The sequence below is a fragment of the Carassius auratus genome, unplaced genomic scaffold, assembly GCF_003368295.1.
Source record: "Carassius auratus strain Wakin unplaced genomic scaffold, ASM336829v1 scaf_tig00044150, whole genome shotgun sequence".
NCBI lineage: Eukaryota > Metazoa > Chordata > Actinopteri > Cypriniformes > Cyprinidae > Carassius > Carassius auratus.
This window is the reverse complement of record NW_020526812.1, coordinates 88,289-112,116: the sequence shown is the minus strand read 5'-3', so window position 1 is coordinate 112,116 and position 23,828 is coordinate 88,289. Positions and strand designations below refer to the sequence as shown.

Here is a 23,828-nt window from a genome sequence, read left to right as displayed (position 1 = left end):
TCTATCTATCTATCAATCTATCTATCTATCTATCTATCTATCTATAATCTGACTGTTTCTAATCTATCTATCTATCTATCTGTCTATCTGTCTATCTATCTATCTATCTATAATCTGACTGTTATTAATCTATCTATCTATCTATCTATCTATCTTCATAGCAACACCCTAGCAACCGCATAGCATCACCTTAGCAACCACTTGGGGTACCCTAGCAACCACATAGCAACACCCTAGCAACCATCCCAGATACCCTAGCAACGGCATGGCAACACCCTAGCAACCACTCCGGGGTACCCTAGCAACCGCATAGCAACACCCTAGCAACCACCCCGGGTACCCTAGCAACCACATAGCAACACCCTAGCAACCATCCCAGGTACCCTAGCAACCGCATGGCAACACCCTAGCAACCACTCTGGGTACCCTAGCAACCACATAGCAACACCTTAGCAACCACTCTGTGTACCCTAGCAACCACATAGCAACACCTTAGCAACCACTCTGGGTACCCTAGCAACTGCATAGCAACACCCTAGCAACCGTCCCAGAAACCCTAGCAACCGCATAGCAACACCTTAGCAACCACTACGGGTACCCTAGCAACTCATTAGCAACACCCTAGCAACCGCATGGCAACACCCTAGCAACCACTACGGGTACCCTTGCGACTGCATAGCAATTAACAAACTTTTTAACTTAACTTAAAATGTAATTTTAAACTTTTTAAACTTTCTGGCCAGACTTTCTCAAGCCAACTTAAAGTTTGTCTTGACAAACTTTTTTATCTAGTTATTATTATTCTTCTGAGACTAAAACTTTTGACTGCTACTCCTCCTAGAGCTTTAACTCTACAAACTCCAAACTCAGCCCAGCTCTTCAGACTGATCTGAAGTTAGTTGCTATATCTTTTTAGACTGATCGGACTTATACTTTTCATAAAACTGAAGATTAAAAATCATAAAAACTCCCATAGACTTGCATTGAAAAGCCTCTGCTCAACTGAACATTCCGTCAAACTCCAACTGTCAAAAATTCAAATCTAAACACACTGAAGCCCATTAGACTCATAGTCTATGTACTATGTACATATTGTATGTACTATTACTAACCCATTCAAACTCATCTATCATATCATATATATTCATCTATCTATCTATCTATCTATCTATCTATCTATCTATCTATCTATAATCAAACTCTATCTATCTATCTATCTATCTATCTATCTAACTGTTTCTATCTATCTATAATCAAACTCATCTATCTATCTATAATCAAACTCATCTATCTATCTATCTATCTATCTATCTATCTATCTATCTATCTATCTATCTATCTATCTATCTATCTATCTATCTATAATCAAACTCATCTATCTATCTATCTAACTGTTTCTATCTATCTATCTATCTATCTATCTTCAAACTATATCTATCTATCTATCTATCTATCTATCTATCTTCAAACTATATCTATCTATCTATCTATCTATCTATCTATCTATCTATCTATCTATCTATCTATCTATCTATCTATCTATTTATCTACCTATCTATCTATATATCTATCTATCTATCTATCTAACTGTTTCTATCTATCTATAATCAAACTCATCTATCTATCTATAATCAAACTCATCTATCTATCTATAATCAAACTCATCTATCTATCTATCTTCAAACTCATCTATCTATCTATCTATCTATCTATCTATCTATCTATCTATCTATCTATCTATCTATCTATCTATCTATCTATCTATCTATCTATCTATATATCTATCTATCATCATCTAACTCTATCTATCATCATCTAACTCTATCTTTCTTCTGGCTCTATCTATCTATCTATCTATCTATCTATCTATCTATCTATCTATCTATCTATCTATCTATCTATCTATCTATCTATCTATCTATCTATCTGTCTGTCTATCTATCTATCTATCTTCAAACTCATCTATATATCTATATTAAAACTCATCTATCTATCTATCTATTTTCAAACTCATCTATCAATCTATCTATCTATCTTCAAACTATATCTATCTATCTATCTATCTATCTATCTATCTATCTATCTATCTATCTATCTATCTATCTATCTATCTATCTATCTTCATAGCAACACTCTAGCAACTATCCAAACCAACCTAGAAACCGCCCAGGGTATCCTAGCAACCTCATACCAAAATCTTAGCAACCACCCCGGGTACCCTAGCAACCACATAGCAACACCTTAGCAACCATCCCAGATACCCTAGCAACCGCATAGCAACACCTTAGCAACCACTCAGGGTACCCTAGCAACTGCATAGCAACACCCTAACAACCATCCCAGATACCCTAGCAACCGCATAGCAACACCTTAGCAACCACTCAGGGTACCCTAGCAACCGCATAGCAACACCCTAGCAACCATCCCAGATACCATAGCAACCGCATAGCAACACCTTAGCAACCACTCAGGGTACCCTAGCAACCGCATAGCAACACCCTAGCAACCATCCCAGTAACACTAGCAACCGCATAGCAACACCTTAGCAACCACTCAGGGTACCCTAGCAACCGCATAGCAACACCCTAGCAACCATCCCAGATACCATAGCAACCGCATAGTAACACCTTAGCAACCACTCAGGGTACCCTAGCAACCGCATAGCAACACCTTAGCAACCACTCCTGGGGACCCTAGATCTATCTATCTATCTTCTGACTGTGTCTATCTATCTATCTATCTATCTATCTATCTATCTATCTATCTATCTATCTCAGACTGAAAACCATCAAACTTAAAACTTTTTAAACTTCTTAAACTTTTCAAACTTTTCTAACTTTTCTAACTTTTTCAGACTTTCTGGTCAGGCTTTCTCAAGCCAACTTAAAGTTTGTCTTGACGAACTTTTTTATCTAGTTATTATTATTATTCTTCTGAGCCAAATTTTAAACACTATCTCCTCCTAGAGCTTTCAAGCTAGAACCACCAAACTCGGGTCAGACCTTCAGACTGGTCTGACTCGGGTTGCTATATCTTTTCTAACTGATCCGGCTTATGGTTTTCGTAAACCAGACTACCAAAACCACCTTAAATCCCATAGACTTTCATTGCGGGGGTACAAACTTTTGAAAAATAAGGCTTATAATATATTTAAGCTGTCTACTACCAGGGCAAACCTTAAAAACTCTCTACTGAGAATACAGCTAAAACCAGCCTAAGCTGATCAGTTGTTTTGGCTAGTCTCCCAAACTGGTTTTTAAGTGGTTTTGACCACTCTCACGCTGGTCTTAGCTGGGTTTTAGCTGGTTTTTACTGAATCCACTGTTTTTAGCTGGTTTTTGCCAGATTCGCATAGAAACATGCTAACAACATGCTAGTTACTCACTAATCAGACTAGAAACATGCCTATAACATGGTTTTAAAGTGGTTTCGGCCACTGTCACGCTGGCCTTAGCTGGTCTTAGCTGGTTTTAGGTGGTTTAGTATAGAAAAATGAAAACAACATCCTAGTTACTTGCTAATCAGACTAGAAACATACTTCTAACAAGTTTTAAAGTGGTTTTGGCCACTGTCACGCTGGCCTTAGCTGGTCTTAGCTGGTTTTAGGTGGTTTTCTTTACTGAATCAACTGGTTTTAGCTAGATTATCATAGAAACATGTTAATACCATGTTAGTAACTTGCTAATCAGACTAGAAACATACTTCTAACATGGTTTAAAGTGGTTTTGGCCACTGTCAAGCTGGCTTTAGCTGGTCTTAGCTGGTTTTAGCTGGTTTTCTTTACTGAATCAACTGGTTTTAGCTAGATTATCATAGAAACATGTTAACAACATGTTAGTAACTTGATAATCAGACTAGAAACATACTTCTAACATGGTTTAAAGTGGTTTTGGCCACTGTCAAGCTGGCTTTAGCTGGTTTTAGCTGGTTTTCTTTACTGAATCAACTGGTTTTAGCTAGATTATCATAGAAACATGTTAACAACATGTTAGTAACTTGATAATCAGACTAGAAACATACTTCTAACATGGTTTAAAGTGGTTTTGGCCACTGTCAAGCTGGCTTTAGCTGGTCTTAGCTGGTTTTAGGTGGTTTTCTTTACTGAATCAACTGGTTTTAACTAGATTATCATAGAAACATGTTAATAACATGCAAGTAACTTGCTAATCAGACTAGAAACATACTTCTAACATGGTTTAAAGTGGTTTTGGCCACTGTCAAGCTGGTCTTAGCTGGTTTCTAACTGAATCAACTGGTTTTAGCTCGATTATCATAGAAACATGTTAACAACATGTTAGTAACTTGATAATCATGTCAAAAACATGCTTTTAACATGGTTTTAAAGTAGTTTTGGCCACTGTCACGCTGGTCTTAGCTGGTTTCTAACTGAATCAACTGGTTTTACCTGGATTAGCATAGAAACATGTTAGTCACTTGCTAGCCATGCTAGCCACATGCTAGTCACATGTTAATCATGCTAGCAACATGCTAGTTGTATACTAATCATTCTAAAAACATGCTAGAGACATACTAGCAACATGCTAATCATGCTACAAACATGCTAACGACATGCTAGTCACTTGCTAATCATGTTAATAAAATGCTAGCAACATGAAAATCATGCTAGAGACATGCTAGCCACATGCTAATCATGCTACTAAAATGTTAACAACATGCTAATCATGCTACAAACATGCTAGCAACATGCTAATCATGCTAGCAAAATGTTAGCGACATGCTAGCAACATGCTAATCATGCTAGAAACATGCTAACAACATGCTAGAGACATGCTAGCCAAATGCTAATCATGCTAGAAACATGTTAGCAGCATGCTTATCATGCTACAAACATGCTAGCAACATGCTAATCATGCTAGCAAAATGTTAGCGACATGCTAGCAACATGCTAATCATGCTAGAAACATGCTAACAACATGCTAGAGACATGCTAGCCACATGCTAATCATGCTAGAAACATGCTAGCAACATGCTTATCATGCTAGAAACATGCTAGCAACATGCTAATCATGCTAGCAAAATGTTAGTTACATGCTAACAACATGCTAATCATGCTACAAAAATGCTAGCAACATGCTAGCAACATGCTAATCATACTAGTAACATGTTAGCAAAATGCTAATAATGCTACAAACATGCTAGCGACATGCTAGCAACATGCTAATCATGCTACAAACATATTAGTAACATGCTAATCATGCTAACAAAATGCTAGCGAAATGTTAACAACATGCTAATCATTCTACAAACATGCTAGTGGAATGCTAGCAACATGCTAATCATGCTAGCAAAATGCTAATCATGCTACAAACATGCTAACGACATGCTAGTCGCTTGCTAATCATGTTAATAAAATGCTAGCAACATGAAAATCATGCTAGAGACATGCTAGCCACATGCTAATCATGCTACTAAAATGTTAACAACATGCTAATCATGCTACAAACATGCTAGCAACATGCTAATCATGCTAGCAAAATGTTAGCGACATGCTAGCAACATGCTAATCATGCTACAAACATATTAGTAACATGCTAATCATGCTAACAAAATGCTAGCGAAATGTTAACAACATGCTAATCATTCTACAAACATGCTAGTGGAATGATAGCAACATGCTAATCATGCTAGCAAAATGCTAATCATGCTACAAACATGCTAACGACATGCTAGTCGCTTGCTAATCATGTTAATAAAATGCTAGCAACATGAAAATCATGCTAGAGACATGCTAGCCACATGCTAATCATGCTACTAAAATGTTAACAACATGCTAATCATGCTACAAACATGCTAGCAACATGCTAATCATGCTAGCAAAATGTTAGCGACATACTAGCAACATGCTAATCATGCTCGAAACATGCTAACAACATGCTAGCCACATGCTAATCATGCTAGAAACATGTTAGCAACATGCTAATCATGCTACAAACATGCTAGCAACATGCTAATCATGTTAGCAAAATGTTAGCGACATGCTAGCAACATGCTAATCATGCTAGAAACATGCTAGTCACATGCTAGAAACATGCTAGCAAAATGCTAATCATGCTAAAATCATGCTCTCAACATGCTAGAAACATGTTAACAACTTTGCTAATCATGCTAACGACATGGTAGTCACTTGCTTATAATGCTAGTAATATGTTAATCACTTTCTTTTTTAAACTTCTTAACTTTTCAAACTTTTACATTTTTAAAACTTTTTAAGCTTTTCAAACTTTCTACATTTTTCTAACTTTCTGGCCAGGCTTTTTCAAGCCAACTTAAAGTTTGAAAACAAACTTTACTATCTAGTTACTTATATTAGCGCTTCCTCATTAACATATCATATATATATATATATATATATATAAATAAAATAGGCTATATTACATATTGTAGCCTCGCTGTAGTGAACTAACCCTGGAACATAACCTGCTCCGGAGCAGGTTAAGTTTAGAGAGTGAGTTGCTATGACTACTAACATACCCTGAAAGTTACCTCTGTTTTTGGAACCCAAAGTTGAGGTTATCCACTTACTTACTCTTAAACATACCCGGGTATGTCACATAACCTGCTTTCTGGAATACCCCCCAGGTGTGTTTGGTGAGTCAGTGTCAGTGACTGAAGGAGATTCTGTCACTTTAAACACTGATGTTACTGAAATACTTGAAGACGACGACATACTGTGGAAATTTGGAGCTGAAAAGTCTCTCATAGCTCAGATCAAGAGAGAGAACCATATCTTCCCTGATGAAAGATTCAGAGACAGACTGAAGCTGGACAATCAGACTGGATCTCTGACCATCACAAACATCACAACTCAACACACTGGACTCTATGAAGTAAAGATCAGTGGAGTGAAACGAATAACAAAATCATTTAATGTTTCTGTCTATGGTGAGTAAAAAGCTTATTTGTTCTTGTTTTATAAACGCAATATAACATGTTAAATAAGTTAAGCTCAATCAACAGAATAATATTGCTACAACATAAATAAATAATTTATTTCCATTGTACACAGCAAAATCCCCAGTGTTAATTTAACACTCTGAGTTAGGGCTGGGCGATATATCTAACGATATGATCATGCGCATCTAATCAGTAAAGCTGCTTCCGTGATCACCGCTAAAATCTCCATCACCTGCTTATAATTGGAGTGGCATTAAATAGACAGCAGAGGTGGGACTTTCAAGTCACAAGCAAGTCTTCAAGTCATATCCAAATCCTCAAAGGGTTAACGTTAATGAGATAATTAAGTGACTAATTAAATGATGATTGTGCATTAATGATGAACTTCTGCTGTTAACAATCAACATCACTGAAGTAAAGAGAAACACAAGAACTACAACTGCATTTAGCCACAGCCTTCAACTGAAAAAAAAAAAAACACTATGTCACCATAATTGTGGTCAGGGTTTGCTTTAGGTAGTCTCTTGACCCTTTTACTAATTCAAAGCAATTTGATTCAAAACAACTTCAACATTGTTTTTGCAACAAACATGTATGCATTGCTGAATCAAACCTTGTAGTGACAGATGATCTTATGCTTTTTCTGCTTTTATCTCATGTTGATTTGGACGAGATGGTCTTCTTTGGATTGTTGACTGACATTCAGCTTTTACCAGAGCTGGGACTTCAATTCACAAGCAAGTCTTCAAGTCATATCCCAAGTCCTCAAAGGGTTAAAGTTAATGACATAATTAAGTGACTAATTAAATGATGATTGTGCATTAATGATGAACACCTGCTGTTCTTGAGAATTACAGAGGATCAGATGTTGATGTTTTATTGGTTAAAGTGATGCAACCATAATGGAGATCAGCGTGTGCTTTAGTGGGGCTCTTGACCCTTGACTTTCATGTTAGATCTCTTTATGTAGCATTGCATGAGGTGCTGTAAAGCAGAGAGAAGAAATTAATCTGTATGTGATAGGTGGTCAGATTACAATCAAATTGACATTAGCTCTATTTAAGTTTAGCATAATCAACCCAGTAAAACTACACTATGGAAAAAAATTAAAGTAAGTGAATTTTAAATCTACTAAGTGCATACAAAATTTGAAAAACTATACTCTGTAGACACACACAGACATCAAGAACCAGCATATGACTCTCAACAGTGGTGACAATCAACAAAATGTTGCATGCTTGGTAAAACCTTAGTAAAAACTCCCGTCATGCACTGCAGTGTGAAAAATTGTCACCACTGTTGAGGATCGTGTGATAAGTGTGTTTGTCTAAAAACCTGAACTGATTGTCTCCTTTTGTGTTTTTCAACATTGAAGCATTGTGATTATTTTTACTTCAGTTCAGTAATAGCTGAGTGTCAATCTACTATCCAAAGATAAACAATTTCATTATGTTCAGTCATCATGAGTTATAAGCAGAAAAAGCATAAGATCATCTGTTACTGCAAGGTTCGACTCAGCAATGCATACATGTTTGTTGCGAAAACAATATTGCAATTGTTTTGAATCAAATTGGTTTGAATTAGTAAAATTTCAAGACACTACTTAAAGCAAACCTTGACCACAATTATGGTGGCATAGTGTTTTCTTTTCTTTTACTTTTTTTCAGTTGAAGGCTGTGGCTAAATTCAGTTGTAGTTCTTGTGCTTCTCTTTACTTCAGTGATGTTGATTGTTAACAGCAGATGTTCATCACTAATGCACAATCATCATTTAATGAGTCACTTAATTATCTCTTTAGCTTTAACCCTTTGAGGACTTGAATATTACTTGAAGATAGGGCTGCACGATTAATCGCATGCGATTGTCATGCGTGTCTTTGTCAGTAAAGCCGGTTCTGTGATTAGCAGTAAATGTCCACCACCTGGTTTCAAATGGAGCGGCACTTCCCAGCTAGAATTTTCTTTGTTCTAAAATGTTCTAAGAACATTTCCATGGATTGTTCTAACAATGTTTTTAGTGGGTAGTTTTATTTTTGTTCCCAGAACGTTCTCTCAAAAGATAGGATAACGTTCTCTAAAAACATTCTACAAATGTTTATCAATAACATTATTAGAACATTATTCCATAACATTCTAATTAAGATTTAAGTGGATGTTTAGATGTGGATGTTGATGTCTGTTTAAAAGTAATAGCTTGGTTTGATGTCACCATAATGCTGGTAAGTGTTGGCTTTAGTTGTGCAATTTGACACTTGGTGTTGTTTTTTAGCTACTGTCATCTTTATTGTGGCTAAAACAGCAAACAAATGTGTGGTTCAATGGTGCTGTTTGCTTGCTGATGATTGATATGTCTGATTACTTGTTTTCACCCAAGCTACTGTGTGGTGTTAGTTAAGTATTATTTATTAAAGTGACTCAATGGTCAACAACCTGACACCCAGTTGAATTTAAAGCAGATAATTTCAAAAATGTAAAAAAAAAATTGTCACACAAACATCAAGATTCAGTGTATGAATCTCAGCAATGGTGACATGCTTTATGCTGCAATGTATTCTGGGTACATCATGCAAAACTCATCCATAGCACCCAGAATGCATTGCGGCATGAAGCATGTCACCATTGTTGAGATTCTTACACTAATTCTTAAGGTCTCTGTATGTCTAAGCATCCTATGGTTTGAAGTGATTCTAAAACAATGTAGTTTAAAAAGATCAGATAAAAATAAAATAACATAAATTGTCAGGACCCTGTGTATTGCAACACATCTGCTATAGTCACTAATATTAAATTAATAGCGTAGAACAGACTCCTGGTAAAATCAGTTGATCAGATTGTTACATTAAGACATCTTTAATATCAGCCAGTAACCCACATTATCGAATGACATCTTTTTCTCAATGTTTTTGCTGTAACAGATATAATTACAGCAGTTAAATGAACTCTAACACTGAAAAGAGTCATACTTCCTAAGTACTGATCAGCATAATGGTGACATCAAACTAAACTATAATTTTCAATAAACCATCAACATCTCTGTTAATCTCAATAAGAACTTGTTTACATTTATGACAGAAATAAATCTTGTTTATAATAAGTGAAGATTGTCATGTTTTTGGAGTATTTACGCTAGAGTTTGACACCAAACAGAGGTTGGGTTTTCACTTTCAACCAACATCTGACTTCTGAGCAATGTCAGTCCACATCTAGTGTGATGGGAAGCCATAATTCACTGACAAGCTGTGCAATATCACGTTCATAATCGCAGATTAATCGCATGCGGTTATGAACGCGATATTGCGTAGCTTGTCAACGATCTGCGGCTCTGTATATTAGGTGCGGCTCCATTTGAAAGCAGCTGATGGACATTTACCGCTAATCACAGAACCATCTTTACTGATGAGACACGCATGACAATCGCATGCGATTAATCGTGCAGCCCTACTTGAAGACTTGCTTGTGACTTGAAAGTCCCACCTCTGATAGACAGAGCCGTAGATCGCTGACAAGCCACGCCATATCGCTCTCATTATCGAAGGCGATTCATCTGCGATAATGAACGCGATATGGCGTGGCTTATCAGCGATCTACGGCTCTGTCTATTTAATGCCACTCCAATTATAAGCAGGTGATGGAGATTTTAGCGGTGATCACGGAAGCAGCTTTACTGATTAGATGCGCATGATCATATCGTTAGATATATCGCCCAGCCCTACTTTTTATTCTAACTATATTTTATTTTGCTGTTTTTATGTGAATTTTTAGTATCTAGTTTTGTGATGTTCAGAGTAGATCTGTTTATCTGAATATGCTGTTTGTCACCGTTGTTGAGATTCATACGCTGATTCTTGTATCTGTGTGTGCCTAAAATAAAGACTCTTTAATTTAAAAAAAAAAACAAAAAAAAAAACAAAACACTTGCAAGAGATGGCTACAAAATGAATAGAAAACGCAGACGCTTTCATTGTGAAATCAAAGCTGTTACAATCAAGAATGAAAGTTTTATTTACAGAAAACACTATAAATTAGTTCAGGAACTCAGGTCAAACAACGATTACATTAAAACATAATCATCACCACCCGATGACTTTTGCTCTTGACTTGCAAAACACATTTTTAAAGTAAAAAGCCACAAGCCAAGATCCCAACTAAAGCAAACACTGACCACTACAATGGTGAGACACAAATTGTGATTTTCTAGTTTGGTGAGTCTGCTTGTTAACATCAGGTGTCTTCAATAATGCTCAATCATAACTCAATTAACTTCTTAATTATCTCATTAACTTCAACTCTGCTTCAGTGTTTTACTTTTAACACTGCTTCAGTGTTTATATGAGTCCACAGACTCTACACTCAGAGTGTTAAATTAACACTGGAGATTTTGCTGTGTAAGTGTCATATTTTTTCAAATAGATTTTTTTTCTTCTGGTAATCATTATGCAGTAAATTATGCTTAAATACTAAACTGAGCATAACTTGTACCGAACATCTAACATTTCTTTAACTACTTACATTTAAAAATGTTTAATCATTTTCTAGTTTGAGATGATAGAAACACTTACTGTCGTCATACTACACTGGAGTGTACTACACAGGATGACTTTGATCAACACCAGATCTGTGATTAACAAGATTTTCATTTTAAATGACTTGTTCTCTACCCAAAACTTGGATTTTTTCTTTCTTACTGAAACCTGGCTCTGTCCAGGTGATCTGAGTCCTTTTTCTGAACTCTTGCCATCTAAATGTTTGTTTTTTAATTCTCCGCGCACAACTGGTCGGGGTGGCGGACTTGTATCTATTTATAAAGATCATTTTACCTGTCGCTCAGTGGTGAGTAACGTTAACTGCAGCAGCTTTGAACTTCAACTGTTTGTTTTAGAACTTGGTAATCCGCTTTTCATAGCGGTCATCTATCGACCACCAAAATCTAATACGAACTTTCTAACGGAGTTTGCTGAGTTCCTGAGTGATGTGACTCCGAAATACGACAAGCTTCTTATACTCGGTGATTTTAACGTTCATATTTGCTGCATGAATGATCATTTAGCTAAGAGGTTTACCCATTTGCTGAACGCCTTTGACTTTTCTATTGGGGTTAATGGTCCCACTCATAAGGATGGCCATACACTTGACTTAGTGCTTTTGCATGGACTTAGTATTTCTGATTTAGAAGTCTGTGAAAATGGGTTTTCCGATCATAAGTCTGTTTTGTTTACTGTACCATGTTCTACTGCTGCACCTATAGTCCCATCTCGTGACCGCCTTTCTCGACGTATTACTCATACTGCCAAAGACTCTTTTTCATCAATTTTTCATGAAGTGATGCCTTCTATTGCTGACTTTTCCTGTGATGTTAGCATTGAGGAACTTCTCTCCAGATTTAACTCCACCTGTTCTAATGTTTTAAATGTTGTGGCTCCTTTAAGGACTTTTCAGTCTAAAGCCCGTTCTGAACCCTGGATTGATGATTCTATTCGTTCTCTCAGACGTTGTTGTAGAAGAGCAGAACGAAAGTGGAAAAAGGACAGGCTTCATGTTTCCTTTGAGATTTTAAAGGACTCTCTTTTTAAATATCAGAAAGCAGTGAAAAAAGCAAAAGCTTTCTAAAGCTAAGCCATTTCTTTCTTTTAAAGATTTTGAAAAAGTAATTCACGTTTTTATTTCATCAAGGCTGGACTACTGTAACTCACTTTACTTTGGGATTAGGCAGACAGCTTTATCCCGCTTGCAGCTTGTTCAGAATGCTGCGGCTAGACTCTTGTGTGGCGTCAAAAGGAGGGAGCATATCACTCCTATTTTATGCTCACTACATTGGCTGCCTGTTTGTTTTAGAATTTATTTTAAGATGTTGCTCCTCATCTTTAAATCCCTGAATGGTTTGGCTCCACTTTATCTCAGGGAGTTGCTGGCCGAGTATAAACCCACTAGATCCCTTCGGTCTTCCAACCAGGATCTATTGTTTACTCCAAAGTCGAGGCTTAAGTGCAGGGGAGACCGTGCTTTCTGTTTTGCTGCCCCCAGGCTTTGGAACGCCTTGCCACTTTCCATTAGACAAGCCTCTTCTCTTAATATTTTTAAGTCCAGGCTAAAGACATTTTTATTTTCAAAAGCGTTTGGCTGATGAGATATCTGTACAATTTTATATATATATATATATATTTTTTTTGCTGTTGTTGTTGTTTGTTTGTTTGTTCGTTGTGTGTTTTTCTCTGTTTTTAATGACCTAATGGAAAGCACATTGGTCGACGGAAGTTGTAGTTAATTGTGCTATATAAATAAATTGTCATTGTCATTGGAAAGAAGATTGTTGACCAGATTTACCCATATTTCTAGTTTATTCTCATGTTTTCCAGCTCGTCTGCCCACACCAAACATTACCAGAGACTCATCATCATCATCATATTGTTCATTGTTGTGTTCAGTGGTGAATGTGGGTCATGTGACTCTCTCCTGGTACAAAGGAAACAGTTTATTGTCCAGCATCAGTGTGTCTGATCTCAGCATCAGTCTCTCTCTACCTCTGGAGGTGGAATATCAGGAGAAAAACAGCTACAGCTGTGTGATCAACAATCCCATCACAAACCAGACCACACATCTGGACATCAGCAAAGTCTGTCATATTCACTCAGGTAAAATATTGGTGATAGTAATGATTATTTATTAAGCTGATCTCTGCTGTTAACATTAAAACATAAAAACAATCATTAAAGGGATAGTTCACCCAAAAATGAAAATTAGCCCATGATTTACTCTTCCTCAATCCATCGACCTTCTTCTTTCAGACAAAGTCCTTGCTCTTCCAAGCTTTATAATGAAAGTGAATGAATCTCAGTCTTGAGGTCAGATTAACAGACTCATTTTTTCCATTACAGATCAGATCCTACTCTTGTTTTGCATTTTCATGATTTGTGTTGCTGGATCTCTGTTGATTGTCGCTGCAGTTGTGATGCGCTGCAGGAAAAGTAGAAAAACAGGTCAGGGATTCAATTATTACAATTACTAAATGCAAACATTAATGCATTTGAAACATTAACATACGTGTGTGTGTGTGTGTGTGTGTGTGTGTATATATATATATATATATATATATATATATATATATATATATATATATATATATATATATATATATATATATATATATATATAGCTAAGTTGTTTTTACATATCTGTGTATTATTGTTAATGCAGTCTACATCCAAGAGGAAGACTGAATGAATGCAGCATTTCGTAAACCATCAAGAGAAAAGGTAAGATAATTATTAACCGAGATGCAGTTAGTGTGATTGAAGTTTGCAGCATCAGATGGTCAGTGAACTGATGTGGGTGACCTCTGAACCTAAACATCATCATTATGACCTTCAGTGGGGAGCAAGATCAAAAGATGCAGCAATCTGAAATCTGCCAGCTTCACAATTTATTGGCTAGTTAGAACTGTCAATCTAGAAATAGTGGCCTAATATAGACATGAAACCCCTAATTCAGTGTAACATTTAGATTTCGAAGCGAGCATTTGAAACAATAATTTGAGAGAGCAAAACAGGAAAAAATTTAAGTGCAGTCCAAAAGAAATTAAATAAAAGGGATAATTTCTGCCTTCATTCACATAAATCGTGTATTAGGTTTTATGACTTTTTAAAGTATTAAAGGGTTACTCACCCTCAGGCATCCCAGGTGTATATGACTTTCTTCTTTTGGACAAATTCAGTCGGAGTTTTATTAAAAATGGTCTTTGATCTTTCAAGCTGTTTAATGGCACTCAGTGGGTGTTGCATGCATCAAACCAAAAGAAGTTAAATAAAATGCACCAATCCATAAAACATTTTTGTAATACAAATAACCATATTTAAAATGTAATAATCACTTGAATCTAGCTTGCGCTCACTGTTGTGAATGGAAGCAGCTCCAGGTGAATGATGAACGCGGAAATGCAGTGGAGAGATCAAAACAAATCAACGGTCACTAATTAAAAGTACATAATGAGGATTTGTAAAGAAAAATGTCAGAGGATTTCGATTTAAGCCAAGAGGAGACTTTGCTCCTGTTAACAAACATTGTTTTTCACAAGACTCACCACGCATGCACAATGCCGACCTCATATGTCATGCTCCCGGAGATGCTTCAGTGTACAACTGTTAGCCATGCTACATTAAAGTGATTATTATATATCTATGCCGTGTCCGGCACTTTGTTATGGATGGGTGCTTCTTGTTTCACTTCTTTTGGACTGATGCATGCAACACCCGCTGAGTGCTGCTAGTACCTTTGCTATTGCTTTTATGTAAAAGACTATTCTCTGTGCAGGGATCGTCATGACAAAACTTCAGAACTATAATGATCTGTTTGATAATTTACCTTAAAAAGTCATATGAAAACTGAATGAGTGATGTCTGTGCTAGCATCTGTTCCGTAGTAGCAGTTCCTGGAGGCTGACTGTCCTGCAGAGTTTAGCTCCAATCCTAATTTAATGCACTTGAACCAGAAAATTTTTGTCACAGGCAAGTGTGTTGAGGCTGGTTGGAGCTAAACTGCAGGATACTTGCCCTTTTGAGTAGGACTGGACACCCCTGCAGTAGCAGTTAAAGAAAAAGAAGAGATTCAGCTTTGAATTTAAAAAAAAGATAGTAACACATACATTTAGTTGTAAATGTGAAGACCTAGACATTTAGAAACCTTGGTTGAGCTTCAATTAATTTTCTGTCACATTCACCAGGTTCTTGATTGTATTTGTGTTTCTTTGCAGAAATCAAAGATGAATGCGGAATATGGAAATGTCCCCAAAACACGATGATCAGTAGCTGTAAAAAAAAAAACAAAAAAAAAAAGAAAGAAAAGAAAATGAAAACATTGGTCTTGTGACTTTCATAAAAAAAAAAAAAAAATTATGTGATACATTTTTTTTTTTACATTTCATTAAAGAAATTGTAATTCAGTGTTGTATAGAAGATATTGAGGACTTTTTACTAATAAAACCAAGCAATGGTTTATGTTTATATATATATATATATATATAAGGAAACTTACGCAGTTTTGGGGCTTGAATTGAGGAACTGATTAAAACATATGCATGTGGCTGGATATGGAGAGTAAATCTTGAAATAAAATGCTATTTAATGTTTTTGAGTTAAAGGAAATGTTTAAGGTTCAGTTTTGTTTGACATTTGAGTTTGTTACGTTGACGTCCCCGTTCCATTTCAGTGGTTACCACTCTGCAGAAGAGTAGAGCTTACAGTTACAGTGGTTCTGCTAGTGCAGCACTTTCCATATTTCTAATTATTTTCCACTTGAAGCTTCATAAACTTAAAGGTGTATGTAAGCTCTGACTTTTGGGAATCAACTTAAAATAGCATATTTCACATGATTTATTCAGGTAGATTCCACTTCTCAAAAATATGATCTGTAATATTGTAAATTTCTCGTTCCATTTTTGGCAGTTTAGTATCTATTGGGACTGATACCTCTCTCTCTCTCTCTCTCTCTCACACACACACACACACACACACACACATATATAAAGTTATTAATATAGAAATTTACATAACTGTCATTATTAAACGTTGATTCTTTTGTCTGTCATTTACTGCTTCTGTTTTATTCTTTGTAGGAAATGTAACTGAATAAAGAGTGCATTTCACAGTGATTATAAAATCGCTCACTTGGACATTTTCTAATTCATCATGAGCACATAATTGCATCACCATGTCTAATAACAGGCGCTACTTTTACCCGATAGAGAGCGCCATAAACACATGCTGCTGTTTTCATAGAGGAACCACTAAAGTCTCAACGATGACCTCGTAACTGATCATTGCACTGCACTTACAAAATCTTATTAAATCTGCTGAATCTACTGAATATTGTCTATAAATAACCAAAAGTCAAGTCAAAGTTAGGCTATTTATATTGCACTTTTTACAACACGCTACACAATGTTTCAAAGCAGCTTTACAGAAAACCATTATTTTAAAGTCTACCTTTATGCTCTGTAATCACATTTAGCAGATAAAATAGCCCAGTCAAACATGAAAGCATCTACAAGGGGTATATAAGTGTCAGAATTGGACCTGGAGCAGTGGAAGAAGTTTGGCTGGTTTAACAAATGGTGTTTCCTGGTGGCAGTGGCCTCTTTCAGCAGGATAATGCAAAAAAAAAAGAAAGAAAAAAAAAAAAAAGAAACAACGTTCAGGAATAGTTTGAGGGACATGGCTAGGGGTTGTGTTGCCGTGGCCTCTAAATTCCACAGATCTCAAGCTGTAATTTATTGATCATGTATATACAACAAATATATACACAACAGGAAACGATGTAAGCCATAATATAGGCAAAATACACTATGCCCCTTAAACATTTTTGATCTTTTCAGTTACTTATCAAGCTACTAATAATGTAAAAACAGCAGGAGAACATCTCTGATTTTAAACATTCACTCATCAGACAAACCTACATAAGTCTCAATGATGATCCTGTACATCTTAAATGGGTCATATGATGTTTCTAAAAACAACATGATTTTGTGTATTTGGTGTAATGAAATGTCTTGAAAAAAAATAAAAAATAAAAAACATTATTTTCCACATACTGTACATTATTGTTGCTCCTGTGCCGCCTTTCTGGAACGCATAATTTTTTACAAAACTCTTCGTTCTAATAAGCAAGGTGTTCTGTGATTGGCCAGCTATCCAGTGTGTTATGATTGGCCAAATGCCTCAAGCGTGTGATGGAAACGTTATGTCCCCCACCATACGGTGATGCAGAATCCCAGACAAAAACATTAAAACCCATTACAAACTAGCCATTTGTTGCATCCACTGGAGACATAATTACTGATTATGACTTATACTGTCTTTTTACGCGTTGCATTACATAACGAGCCACGTAAACATAAAACCATGTCCTTATTTGTGATTGGAGAAACAACAAACAAAAAAGCCTACTATACACTGCTTAAAACTTGCCTTTGAATTATCAGTGGCATTATTTAAATATGTAAACGTACTTACAGTTTGTGAACAGCTGGCTTTGTAGAGTACTCCCAGAATCAGGGAACAGTCCTCCATAAACTGCGTTGCACACATCTGAATATCTGGATTGAACGATTCTGGAATAGTGTTGAAAATCAACTTAATCACTGATTTCTAGTTTTGTCCTCTTTTGGAAGGCCAAACAAAGTATTCTCACTTTCACAATGAAACACAGTGTCACACATGGCTGGCTCGAGTGAGCGTAGGCCAGCTGAGTGAGTATAGGCCGGCTCGAGTGATTGTAGGCCGGCTGAGTGAGTGCTGAGTGAGTGTAGGCCGGCTGAGTGAGTGTAGGCCGTCTCGAGTGAGGGTAGGCCAGCTTGAGTGAGTGTAGGCCAGCTTGAGTGAGTGTAGGCCAGCTTGAGTGAGGGTAGGCCAGCTTGAGTGAGTGTAGGCCAGCTTGAGTGAGTGTAGGCCAGCTTGAGTGAGGGTAGGCCAGCTTGAGTGAGCGTAGGCCGGCTGAGGGAGTGTAGGCCAGCTTGAGTGAGTGTAGGCCAGCTTGAGTGAGTGTAGGCCGGCTCGAGTGAGCGTAGGCCGGCTGAGTGAGTGTAGGCCGGCTCGAGTGAGGGTAGGCCGGCTGAGTGAGTGTAGGCTGGCTCGAGTGAGTGTAGGCCGGCTCGAGTGAGGGTAGGCCAGCATGAGTGAGGGTAGGCCGGCTGAGTGAGTGTAGGCCGGCTCGAGTGAGTGTAGGCCGGCTGAGTGAGTGTAGGCCGGCTTGAGTGAGGGTAGGCCGGCTCGAGTGAGCGTAGGCCGGCTGAGTGAGTGTAGGCCGGCTGAGGGAGTGTAGGCCAGCTTGAGTGAGTGTAGGCCGGCTCGAGTGAGCGTAGGCCGGCTGAGTGAGTGTAGGCCGGCTCGAGTGAGGGTAGGCCGGCTGAGTGAGTGTAGGCTGGCTTGAGTGAGTGTAGGCCGGCTCGAGTGAGGGTAGGCCAGCATGAGTGAGGGTAGGCCGGCTGAGTGAGTGTAGGCCGGCTCGAGTGAGTGTAGGCCGGCTGAGTGAGTGTAGGCCGGCTTGAGTGAGGGTAGGCCGGCTGAGGGAGTGTAGGCCGGCTTGAGTGAGGGTAGGCCGGCTGAGGGAGTGTAGGCCAGCTTGAGTGAGTGTAGGCCGGCTTGAGTGAGGGTAGGCCGGCTGAGGGAGTGTAGGCCAGCTTGAGTGAGTGTAGGCCGGCTCGAGTGAGCGTAGGCCGGCTGAGTGAGTGTAGGCCGGCTCGAGTGAGGGTAGGCCGGCTGAGTGAGTGTAGGCTGGCTCGAGTGAGTGTAGGCCGGCTCGAGTGAGGGTAGGCCAGCATGAGTGAGGGTAGGCCGGCTGAGTGAGTGTAGGCCGGCTTGAGTGAGGGTAGGCCGACTGAGTGAGGGTAGGCCAGCTTGAGTGAGGGTAGGCCGGCTGAGTGAGTGTAGGCCAGCTTGAGTAAGCATAGGCCGGATCGAGTGAGGGTAGGCCTGCTAGAGGGAGTCGAGTGAACATGGTGGCAGCAACAGCAAGAATAAAAGTTATGTCTTATTTCTTTGTGTGAACATTTGCCGGCATTATGCAAATCTTCCCACATAGTGACGTAGATATGTAGGGGTGTGTTTAAACAAGCTGTTTTAGGGGTGTGTGGTTGACTCTTAACTTTTAGAAAGAATATATTTTTGGATTTGAGACTTTAGTCTTTGCAACTTAACATCATCTTTATGCACCAAGAGCTTGTATCACTCCAAAGAGAAAGGAAAAATTGAAATCGCATCATATGACCCCCTTCATAGAACAAACAAGCCACATCCTGTTTCATATACACCATCCTTCTCATACACGCAACCAAATAGTGTTCACTTAACAGAACAAAGGGGAGATAATTAATTGAATGCTATAACATGTTTTTGTTCAAAATATAGCATTATGTGAATATATCAGTGTCATTAGCATCTGTTTAGCAGATACACTTACATGGTTTGCTCCATTTCTGGAATTTTGCCAAATCTGAACAAGTACGTCGGCCATCCCACTGGAAACTTTCTTAAACCTTAAGAAAATAGCAATAACAATAAGAACAAAGTATAAAACACAGTAACAAGTCAGTGGAATTATGAAAATTTTGACATCAAATATGTATTTTGGGCTTCTATGGACTTAAAAAGTTCACAGAAGCAGGACAGGAAGACACTCTTCAACTAAAAACTTATCAAACTTGCTCTGAATGTCTACACACACCTACACAAGGTTTGACCACCAACAGATCAAACCACATTGCTATAGAAATCAGACCACAGCAGGTTTCAGTTTGACTCAGGTACTCTGAGTTCTTACATGGTTTTAACTTTACATTGTTTTTTTTCCATACACAAAAATTTTAAACTGAATAAATATATACATTTTTATAATCATGATGGATATGTTCTATTTCGCCATGGAATGTAGTTCATCCACAATTTAGACAATATTTATATACTTTTAGCCAGCTATTTACATTCTTTTAACCACATATTTACACATAATTATCTTACAAAACATAGGCTCAGTGATAAAAAATAAAGACTATTTTAACCCATTAAGAAGAGTTAAAGTCTTATTTAGTGTCAGAAGCACTATAACATTATATCATATGCAAATGCAGCGTGTGAACTAGGAGGGTCAAACTCTCTCAGGGGAGGATTCACATCAGGTTCAGTGTTTTCAGCAGATCGTCTTATTACATCAGACTCTGAACAACTGAAGAAAATGTTTCATATTTGCGTTTTGTTCAGTTTGTGCTGCTGTCACCTGATTGGTAAGTTATTACAACATTTTATGAATTTGTTCAGATTAATTATTTTTGCAACATCTACTTAATGTAAATTCAGGTGTCCAGGCCTGAAAAACAAGTGAATGTTAAAACTCATTGGAATTGAGGGAAATTGCTATACTACTACAGGTTATGTCTCAGAAAGACAAAATCTTCACTGAACTGATTTCAACCCTCATGTCTTTTTTCTCTCTCTCTCTCTCTCTCTCGATGGTACTAGTCATGAATGACCATTAAAAGAAAGGAAATTATTTATTTAGACATTTTGTTCAAACAAAGAGTGAGACTTAGCAAATGTGTAAATGCTGTAATTATCACTGAATACTTATAATTAAAATAAATTATGTTCTTTACATTTTGATTTTTCTGTACAGCAGATAACATTGAAACGTATTAAAGATTAAATGTTTGGTTGACACAAATCTGTCTGTTTGTATAACTCGCCTTACATTTGATTTTGTGTTTCTGCAGTTCTGGATGTTCTTCAGTTCACATTTAAGTTACAAACAGCAAATTAATTCATCTTTGTAAACCATTCATTTAATCTATATAAAACTCTTTACATTTTACAGGCATGTGTTGTGTTGAGATGATGTCAGTGACGGAGGGAGATTCTGTGCTTCTACACACTGATGTTACTGCAATACATGAAGACGACGACATACTGTGGAAATTTGGAGCAGAAAACTCTCTGATCGCTCAAATCAATAGAGGGAAACAAATCTTCCCTGATGAGAGATTTAGAGACAGACTGAAGCTGAACAAACAGACTGGATCTCTGATCATCACAAACATCACAACTCAACACGCTGGACTCTATGAAGTAAAGATAAGTGGAACAAAACGGTCAACAAAAACATTCAGTGTTTCTGTCTATGGTGAGTAGAGATTATTTGTCCTGTCATTGGTGTTTCTGTTGTGACACATCAGAAAGTGTAGATCCATTTGTAGCTTTATTGAGAATAGTCAGACAATACAGAGTCAGATACTGGCAAGGCAGAAAAATGGAGACAAGGCTTAGACAGAACCTTAAGCAGGCGACCCAGACCAGATAGTGTTGGCCCAGATCCGGCCCACATCTGGCCCGCATGAAATATATTCGATCCGGATCTGGGCCGACACTGCTTGCTGTCTGGGTTGGGTCTGGTCTATATAAGGCTCAGGTATGGCTCAGATTTGGGGATTCTGGTTTACTTAAGGCTGAAAATTGGGACCAATAATAAAACCTGTTTTGGTCCAGATCAGGGCCAGCTAAGGCTGATTAACTGGCTGAGATTTGGGCCGGTTATGGCCCATTTGTGGCCCGAGTCTTTAATCCAAAAACAAACATTCAAACAACAAAAAAATAAAAGAAATAAATAACGGTTAGCTTATAACGTAATTGAAAAGTGAAAGTCATGACATTTGCCAAGTATGGTAACCCATATTTAGAATTGGTGCTCTGCATTTAACCCATCCAAGTGCACTCACACAGCAGTGAGAAGTGAACACACACCCAGAGCAGTCGACAGGTATAGATCCAGCACACAGGGTTCAGTGCCATGCTCAAGGGATCTTCAGCCATGAGTATTGAGGGTGAAAGAGAGACCTGTTTATTCACTCCCTCCCACCTAAAACTCCTGCCACCACAGAGACTTGAACCAGCAACCATCTGGTAACTAGTCAGGCTCTCTAACCAGAGAATCAGAGTTAGTTCATATTCAGGGGTCGGTTCCCTCTGGTGATGAGGAGGAGGCAGTACGGTAACCACCTCTGTAACACTTTCATTATTATTCTTGGGGTGGTGTTGGTGCAGTGGATAAGACACATGCCTTTGGTATAATAGACCTGGATTTGAATCCACTGTGAGACACCAATGTGTTCCTGAGTAAGACACTTAACCCCTAGTTGCTCCAGAGGCGGGTGCCTTCTTATATATATATATATATATATAGCAATTGTGAGTCACTTTGGATAAAAACGTCAGCTAAATGTATAAATGTAAACTTAACAATATATTAAGTGATTTTTCAAATTGTCATATTGTTAACTTCTTGAAGATGGGGCGATTGTCAATCAACAGCATTGTACAGTACGTGCTGTAACCTTAGAAAGAAAGAAAGAACGAAAGAAAGAAAGAAAAGGAACAAATTGTAAGAAAGAAAGAAAGGATTCTTTCTTTCTTTCTTTCTTTCTTTCTTTCTTTCTTTCTTTCTAAGGTTACAGCACATACAATGCTGTTGATTGAGTTGAACTGTAATGAACACGTATTATTACCTACTTAAAGGGATAGTTCAATCAAAAATCAAAATTATGTCATTAATGACTCACCCTCATGTTGTTACAAACCCGTGAGACCTCCTTTTATCTTCGGAAGACAGTTTAAGATGTTTTAGATTTAGTCTGAGAGCTCTCAGTCCCTCCATTGAAGCTGTGTGTACGGTATGCTGTCCATGTCCAGAAAGGTAAGAAAAACATCATCACAGTAGTCCATGTGACATCAGAGGGTCAGTTAGAATTTTTTTAAGCATCGAAAATACATTTTGGTCCAAAAACTGCAAAATCTATGACTTTATTCAGCATTGTCTTCTCTTTCGTGTCTGTTGTGAGAGAGACTTCAAAACAAAGCAGTTTGTCATATCCGGTTTGTGAACAAATCATTCGATGTAACCAGATGTGATTGCTCGGTGTTCATCTTCAGTTCTCTCTTCACAGCAGTTCAGTCAGTGTACTGTTTGAGTACATGAATTACTCCGGATATTGGTTTGTTTGAACTCAGAGGGAGTGTCAGCCACATTAAACAAGTTAACAGCTTAAGTCATTTGTGGATTAATGTGTATTAGAGACGTGAACCGTTTAAAACGATTCAGTTCAATTTGGTGAACTGTTTCAAGAAGATCTGGTTACATTTGAATGAAGTTTGCGAACCGGATATCACAAACTGCTTCGTTTTAAACTCTCTCTCACAACAGACACGGAAGAGAAGACAATGATGAATAAAGTCGTAGTTTTTGCATTTTTGGACCAAAATGTATTTTCGATGCTTAAAAAAAATTCTAACTGACCCTCTGATGTCACAAGGACTACTTTGAAGATGTTTTTCTTACCTTTCTGGACATGGACAGTATACCTAGAGCTTCAATGGAGGGACTGAG

General features: G+C 37.7%; 1 long non-coding RNA gene across 1 annotated transcript; it reads left to right on the top strand.

Moving 5' to 3' along the window:
- The first annotated feature begins 13,407 nt into the window (after positions 1 to 13,407).
- Positions 13,408 to 15,727, top strand: LOC113086838 (uncharacterized). The gene is made up of 4 exons (XR_003285072.1): positions 13,408 to 13,543; positions 13,787 to 13,888; positions 14,106 to 14,164; positions 15,658 to 15,727. It is a non-coding gene; the product is annotated as an uncharacterized LOC113086838 (long non-coding RNA).
- Positions 15,728 to 23,828: the final 8,101 nt, after the last annotated feature.